This window comes from Ceratotherium simum, chromosome 16 (genome assembly GCF_057802395.1).
Source record: "Ceratotherium simum simum isolate JZ-2026a chromosome 16, ASM5780239v1, whole genome shotgun sequence".
Taxonomy (NCBI): Eukaryota; Metazoa; Chordata; class Mammalia; order Perissodactyla; family Rhinocerotidae; genus Ceratotherium; species Ceratotherium simum.
Window position 1 is genome coordinate 28,413,371 of NC_141915.1, and position 6,283 is coordinate 28,419,653.

General features: G+C 42.0%; 1 non-coding gene across 1 annotated transcript; it reads right to left on the minus strand.

The window, feature by feature from the left end:
• Positions 1 to 1,872: 1,872 nt before the first annotated feature.
• Positions 1,873 to 1,945, minus strand: TRNAM-CAU (transfer RNA methionine (anticodon CAU)). The gene has a single exon. It is a non-coding gene; the product is annotated as a tRNA-Met (tRNA).
• Between the last annotated feature and the right edge of the window lie 4,338 nt (positions 1,946 to 6,283).

Sequence of the window (6,283 nt, forward strand, 5' to 3'; positions counted from 1 at the left end):
AGTTCAGAAAAATAACAGAATATAATATTTTTATGAATTAACTGCTTAATACAACTATAATACTTTCTCCTACATTTTTTGGCTACCAATTCCTTGCCCCTTCCTATGACAACAAATTTTAATATCATCTTATAGTTCATTTTCTAAGGAGAGGATAGAAAGATAATTCAGGGGCCAGCCTGGTGGCATAGTGGTTAAGTTTACATGCTCCACTTTGGTGGCCTGGGGTTCACAGGCTTGGATCCCAGGGGCGGACCTATGCACCACTCATCAAGCCATGCTGTGGCAGGCGTCCCACATATCAAATAGAGGAAGATGGGCACAGATGTTAGCTCAGGGCCAATCTTCCTCACCAAAAAAAAAAAAAAAAAAAAAAGATAATGCATCATTCCTCCAGTATGGTTGCTCAAAATTTGTGTTTTGTGATCATTTAGAAGAGGTTCTTTGGCTTCACAATTCATTATTATGTAAAATTTTAGGACTGTTGTCAAATTTGGCCAAACATCTATCAAGTTTCTATTATAAACAGGCTATAAGATTTCAGGGCAGGCCGGCCCCGTGGCTTGGTGGTTAAGTGAGCGCGCTCCACTGCTGGCGACCCGGGTTCGGATCCCGGGCTCGCACCGACGCGCTGCTTCTCTGGCCATGCTGAGGCCGCGTCCCACATGCAGCAACTGGAAGGATGTGCAGCTATGACACACAACTGTCTACTGGGGCTTTGGGGGGAAAAATAAATAAATAAAATCTTTAAAAAAAAAAAAAAAGATTTCAGGGCATTTCATGTTTTCTTGTTAAAAATTAATCTTGGGCTGGCCTGGTGGTGCAAGCGGTTAAGTGCATGCGCTCCACTTCGGCGGCCCAGGGTTTGCGGGTTCGGATCCTGGGCGCGTACCGACGCACCGCTTGTCAAGCCATGCTGTGGTGGCGTCCCATATAAAATGGAGGAAGATGGGCACAGATGTTAGCCCAGGGCCAGTCTTCCTCAGCAAAAAAAAGAGGAGGATTGGCAGATGTTAGCTTGGGGCTGATCTTCCTCACACACACACAAAAATTAATCTTAAGTATTCTTTGAGTTGACAACCATTTAAAAAGTTTGTTGTTGAAGTCCTTGTTTTAGTGGTAAATTCTGAGTGTTATGTTACTTTCGCTGACATCAATATTTCATGTCAAACCAGCAAGAACTCAAAGTCTTTTTCTGATGGGTTCCTACGATGCCCTCATCTTCATTAACCAGTTTATCAAACAATCTAGGAGTTTATTTACTTCTACTCAAGTTTTGTTTCTTCCTCTTAACACATTAGTACTTTCAATAAGATCTAAAATTTTTGTTGTTGTTTAATTCATTTCTCAATATCAGAGTATTTACTATTGAATTAATCATTATCACTTTTGTTTCATATTCTACTAATTTTTAATCTGAATTTTTTTTTGGTCTCCTACTAATTAAATGTAAAGATTTCAAAAGAAGATGCCCTTCATATCCAAATCAGAAGTCTGTAACTTCTCACTTGTTTATTGAAATGTTGCAAAATGTTATTCCATTGACTTCTCCGTAAATTGACCTCTGATTACGGTGTGTGCTTCTCAGCCTCCCCCTCACTGTGCTTCAGCCACTCTGCCATTTGATTCTTAGAACAAACCAAGCTTTTTTTTTTTTTTTTTTAAAGATTTTATTTATTTTATTTTTCCCCCCAAAGCCCCAGTGGATAGTTGTATGTCGTAGCTGCACATCCTTCTAGTTGCTGCATGCGGGACTCGGCCTCAGGATGAACGGAGAAGTGGTGCCTCGATGCGCACCTGGGATCCGAACCCGGGCCACCAGCATCGCAGCGCGCGCACTTAACCACCAAGCCACAGGGCCGGCCCATATTCTGCCCTCTCTGAGGCTTGAACTCAAGACCTTCAGATTATGAGACTGATGCACTGCCAACTGCGCTAAGAGGGCAGCTTTAGAACAAACCAAGCTTGTTCCAGCCTCAGGGCCTTTGCACCAGCTGAGCTCTCTCTGGAATGTTCTTTCCTTTGATCTCACTTGCCTGTCTCCTGCTTTTCATTCAGACCTCAGCATAAAGTCATACGCTGAGAGAGATCTGCTATGGGCACCCTGCATTAAGTAGCCATCAGCACTCTATCATATCAACTTTAAAGCTTTACAAAGCAATTACTGCCATCTAATCATTTGTTTATTTATTATTTGATTCCCCCACTAGATTGCAAGCCCAGGAGAGCAGAAACCGGTTCAGTCTTATTCACAATAGAAATTTGTTGAATAATCAATAACTTTTACTTATGTTTTTGGGATAATGGAGGTGTTTAATAGGTACTTGCTGAAGGTGGTTGTCTTCTCCTTCCATGGGGAATTTAGTTACTGGCTGTTTTTCATGACCCACAACCCGTTGCCCTATTGCTGACTGCTCTCTTGTCATAGAATCTTATTAGCTCCTTTCCTCTTTAAGTTCTAAGCCCCCAGAACGCCTGTCCTTGGGCCTGCCTAAAGGAAATAAATATCATTTTACACTGGAATAATCTCTCTATCTCAAGGAAGATACCAGTTTATTGGATTCTGCAGGGGAATTTAGCTTCCTCTTGAATTCTACTGTCCCTCTATGCTCTAGGCCTTGCTTTTCATAACCAAAAGGCCCCTCAACCATTTTTTCTGAAACAAAGAGGAAATCTGTAGCATCTCTCATGATGTGGAAACTGTTGCCATCAATTTTTTTTTTAATACTGGTAGTAATTTTCCCTTCCCATGACACTCTCATTTCTGCACATCCAAGTTTTTCCCATCTCTCAAGGCCCAAGTATATGGGCCAGTATGAGGATTACCTTTTCCACAAGGTCTTTCCCAACTTTCTCAGTCAGAAATAAATCTTCTCCTGAACTTCAGTTGTATTTTTTCTGTATTTGTCTTATAATTTTATCTTAGTCCATTCAGGCTGTTATAACAAAAATATCATAGACTGGATGGCTTAAAAAACAGAAATTTATTTCTCACAATTCTGGAGGCCAAGAAGTCCAAGATCAAGGCACCAGCAGATTCTGTATCTAGTAAGAGCCTGCTTCCCAGTTCATAGACAGTTGTCTTCTTGCTGTGTCCTCACATGACAGAAGGGGCAAGAGAGCTCCCTGGGGTTCCTTTTATAAGGTGCTGATCCCATTCATGAGGGCTCCACCCTTATGACCTAATTATCTCCCAAAGCCCCCACTCCCTAATACCAACACTTTGGAGGTTAGGATTTCAACATATGAATTTTAGGGGAACACAAACATTCAATTCATAACAGGCATTTACTGCTCTCCATATTGTTTTATATTTCTATATATACATGTCTTTTTTCCCCTATAAAATGTTAAATTACTTGAGGATAAGATCTGTGTTTGGTCCATTTCTATTGCACAGTGCTTTGCAAAGAATGAGTGTTGGCTTTAGGGTTAATTCTGGCCATATATAAGACCTCAAGGACTTGCCTAAATAACACTATGGCCTTCTTAGCTGACATAGTTTCTACTTATTGGAGAAATGAAACTGGGATGATCTCTGAAAACGGTTTCACTGGTGAACAGGCCAAGCGGTTTGAATCTCTCCACTGTTTACTCAACATCCCTCAGAATTGAGGTCAGCTATAGAAATTTCCTAGTGAACACATGTGTTTTAAATGACACTAAAATTTGTTAACAAAGAGGCCTCACTTCCTCGTCAAATTAGTAGTGGAGTTGGGAACATCAGAAAATGGATATAGGATGAGAATATTATTAAATATTAAGCAAAACATCAATGTGTTGGAAAATAGACTATCCACATGGATTATTAGAAGAGGAATTGGAGAGTGAGAACCCAGTATTTTTTCCTGTGCTCAGACTGGGAAACACAGAATAAATAATAATAATGAGGAAGAGAAGGAAAGGAAGAAGAAGAAATATTGATTTAGCAATTTGTTTGTGCTGGGTACTTCAGGTCCATTATCTCATTAATCCACTGAGGAAGGTAATATTATCTTCATTACACAGGTCATTAAATAGAGGTCACTCAAGACATAAGTCATGAAGCTGGGATTCAAACCCGGTCCTGTCTATTTACAGAGCTCAAGATTTTTTGACTATGTAAACATTATGTCTATACAACAATAAAGATTTAGAGGGCCGGCCCTGTGGCTTAGAAGTTAAGTGTGAGTGCTCTGCTACTGGCAGCCCAGGTTCGGATCCCAGGCACGCACCGACACACCGCTTCTCCGGCCATGCTGAGGCCGCATCCCACATACAGCAACTAGAAGGATGTGCAGCTATGACATACAACTATCTACTGAGGCTTTGGGGGAAAAAATAAATAAATAAATAAAATTATAAAAAAAAGATTTAGAAAGCAAGCAAGCAGAATCTTATAAATGGTAGATATTTTATGGTAGTCTTTGTACTTTTTGTTGATCTGTTTAGAAATTTTTGCTTGAATCAACTCTAAGTTTGGTTAAATACACATAAAACCATAATATGTGCAGTTTTCAATGAATTTTCCCAGATAATCAACCACAAAATTTGGCCGATGGCATGTCTCAGGATTCTCTATCCTCCTCCAACTCATCCCCATTCCAGAACTCCTAGGAATGGCTGAAATTTAGAACAGAAATTCCTACCGTGTAGTTATTGTAATGGATTCTGTGGTATGCTGCCTGCCTAGATTCCCCCTTTCAGGACTGAGGCACCGGTTCCCCACCTGCTGGGAGAGTTGGCTGACAGCTCTCAGATGAGGGTCTCTCCAAGAATTGCCCTCCCTTAACTGGAGAAAGCTGCCTTGCCCAAGGTCATGGCCTTTTCCTTGGTGGCAGTCACTTCTAATGACTGGCCAATGATGAGGGGCAGGGTGGGAAAGAGAGCCCAAGTGTTAGGTGCTCAATGAGCAAACTGTGCTAGGGAGGAGTGGGCTCTAGCTTCCAAAGAAGCTAAAGATGCCAGGACAGGTCAAACCCTGTCCCCTCAGCAGCCCCACCAGCAGCTGCAGGCATTCCAGTCCTCTTGCTTAGCCTTCCCCGCAGAAGACATTGTGTGCTTAGGGATGTGGGAGTCACCACCAAGGCTAAGAGGGAGGAAGAGGACCTCACTCACTTCACAGCGTTAGGGGAGGTTGGCTGGAGTTGTTTGCCTTCACCTCTAGCTGGAAAAACAGCATTGCAGGCAGGTATTGTACAACTGCGGCTGTGTGCCAGGAATAGTACTATTTAGCCATTATGATGCAAAACAGCACAGTTTTACAGGATGTTTTAGGTTTTGTTTTTATTGCGGCTATCTTACTAAGTGCCAGACACTGTGCCAACAATTATGCATGCATTATCTCATTTAACTTGTATAACAGCCCTTTGACACCAGGGTTGTATTAATCGATTAAAAAACTGAAGTTTAAACAAATTAAGGAGGTGCCCCTGGGACTCGCTGCTAGTAAAGAACACATAGCAAGCGGAAGCCAGGTGAATTCCTCTATCAGGAATTTCAGAGTTTTGATTACTGCTCTCTGCTGACTCTCCATGAAGTTGTAGCCCACCATAATCTTTGCCCAAAGAGCTCGTGTAACAAGCTTAAAAAGATCCAGCTACAATCTCCTATCAGCAGTGCCTAGCGTAGCGTTTCATACATAGAAACTGAATTGAATTAAAAGGTGCTGACAGATCTCTTTAGTAATAGATGTCAGTGTGATAGACCACAAGAATACTGAAAATGGCAGAGTCGACTTTTTATTCACATCGTGGAAAAGAACTGAAGTCCCATCCTCATTAGTCAGAGCCTTCTATTTCCTATTACAAAGCAGAACTCACAAAATCAGGATCCCAAGGTGATGTGTTTTTCTCTAACCAAAAGTACAAATGAGTCAAATGCCGTCATTGCTGTTTGAGACGAGTGGTTAGGTGGGCCTGTCTGCCTGTGTGAACAGCCTCCTTCTGAGCAGTTCCCCTGCTGGGAAGGGGGAAGAGAGCCTCAGCTGCCTGCTTTGGCTTCCCACTCTATCCCCAGCTGCTGACACAGTTCCTGGCATATAAGAGGCTCTGGTTGAAGGTCAAATCTGTTTTGACGGTCAATGCACTGTTCTGAGGGAAGTCTCAGGGTACTGTGACTGGGAAAGAGAATGAACCTTTATTGAATACCCACTGAGCATCAGTACTGTGCTCAGCGCTGGGGGTACAAAGGTGAATTGAGGACAGCTACAAAATTTGCAGGGCCCAGTGCAAAATGAAAATGAGGGGCACCTCACCTTGTCCAAAATTTATTAAGAATTTCAAGATGGTGACAGCAGCATATC